Source organism: Apodemus sylvaticus, chromosome 11 (assembly GCF_947179515.1).
Source record: "Apodemus sylvaticus chromosome 11, mApoSyl1.1, whole genome shotgun sequence".
Taxonomy (NCBI): Eukaryota; Metazoa; Chordata; class Mammalia; order Rodentia; family Muridae; genus Apodemus; species Apodemus sylvaticus.
In genome coordinates, this window is record NC_067482.1 from 9,328,357 (window position 1) to 9,330,193 (window position 1,837).

The 1,837-nt window shown below is 47.4% G+C and overlaps 1 protein-coding gene across 2 annotated transcripts in view; it reads left to right on the forward strand.

Annotated features, from left to right (window-relative positions):
• Positions 1-1,344, forward strand: part of Plac8 (placenta associated 8) — a 21,187-nt gene extending 19,843 nt beyond the window's left edge. For both annotated transcript variants that reach the window (XM_052198737.1, XM_052198738.1), the window contains exon 5: positions 1,082-1,344. The gene's annotated coding sequence lies outside the window, so the exon portion shown is untranslated. The remainder of the gene's footprint in view (positions 1-1,081) is intronic.
• The last annotated feature ends 493 nt before the right edge of the window (positions 1,345-1,837 follow it).

The following is a 1,837-nucleotide window of genomic DNA, read 5'->3' on the forward strand; positions in this document are numbered from 1 at the left end:
TGTGCCACGACTGCCCAGCTCCTTTTATTTATTATCACAGACAGTAGTTCAGACACAGACCAGGGCAAGGAATGGTCGTTCAGAAGGCTAACACTAGCCCATGACAAAGTTATCAACAACCTCTGAACCTACAAAATTCCAGTCTCCACAATACTGAAACTCTGATGGGAGCATCCGTCTCTGCAGCCACCAATCCCTTCCAGGAGATTTTTGTTCACAGACTGACTCAGATTTTTTAGGAGTTTCCACTGGACAGTGTAAACAAATCTTACAGCCACATATACGTACCAAGGGTCAGGACAGCTGAACTGTGGTTTTTAATCTCAGAGAAATTAGGTCACGGAATCTTTGAGCTGGTTTGGAGTAAAATGTCTTTGATGATTCTGACTTCCGGTGATCAACTTAGATAGCCTACACTGTTCACTGATCGTAAAACTGTGCCAGGGATGCGCAAAGCTCTGAGCTCGATTCCCAGTACTTCATAAAACAGGCACACACCTGTAATCCCAGCACTTGGGAAGGGGAAGGTAGAGAGGCAGGAGGATCAGGAGTTCAAGGCCAGTTCAGCTACAGACTGAGTTGGAGGCCAGTCAAAACAAATCCATCCACTGGGCTAGCGAGAGGTCACAGGTTCAATTCCCAGCATCCACTTGATGACTCACGCTATCTGGAACTCAGGGGAATTTGATGCTCTCTGCTGGCATCCATGGTCACTAGGGACTCGAGTGTGCACACACGGGCATGCAGGGAAAATAGTCAGACATGCAAAATAATCTAACATACAAATAAACCAACAAGACAAGTCTGCTTCAGTCTCGGGCGAGAGCTTGGTGACGCCGAGGGGACTCTGAATCAAATCCACTCTGGTTAGTAAGGTACCGATGCTGGTTGTCAGCTGTGATAAACCTCCCACGGTAACACCTGATGCTATTCACCAGGGAAACAGGGCTCAGGATGTCCAGGGACTCTGTATGATCTGTGTCACTTCTCAGTGTTTCTAAATGACTCTGCAAATTAATGTTTATTAATAATAAAAGAGTAGATGGAGACATTGAGAGACTGTTCTGTGCTTCCCTCACAGGCGAGATCTCCCGCTGAAGAAGCAGCTGGTCAGTGCATACCCTTCAGCTGGAGTCTCTCCAAATCTTTGGCAACTGAGATATGATGGATGCATTTAATTACAGAATGGTGGAATCTTTTTAATTGGGCCTTTTGATTTATTTTAAATGGATGTCGTTCTTTGACTTGGTTTTGCCTTGCTCCCATATCATCAAATACTCCAGCTTATAATTTTTTTACATTACATTTTAAATAGAAACCAAATAAAAGATTTTGCTAAGAAGACCTCTTTTGTCTTGTGTGCAGTGCTGGGGATTAACGTTAGGGCCTCGCACACGCTGACTGCTGGCCGGCCAGCCACACCTTCAGCCACCCTCCGTGCTTTACCCGTCTTCGCCTTCTCTCAAACGCTTGTGTCGCCGATTAACCTTGAGGGTGCAGTCTCGTCATTCCTCCCGCGGTTCGGGTCTGGGTGGTAGACTTGCAACAGGGATTCAGCACTTCGATCCATGAAGCTTGAGTTGAGATGTGGAGGCTGCATGCTACCAATAATGAATTATTCTGGGACAGGGACGTTTTCGGTCTTCTCCTGCTCCTTAGCAACACTCGCGTGGACACAGCAGACGATGCAGTGTGCATCCCAGGCCTGCATGTCCACGGATCCAGTAGACTACACCGTGGACATCCCAGGCCTGCATGTCCACGGATCCAGTAGACTACACCGTGGACATCCCAGGCCTGCATGTCCACGGATCCAGTAGACTACACCGTGGACATC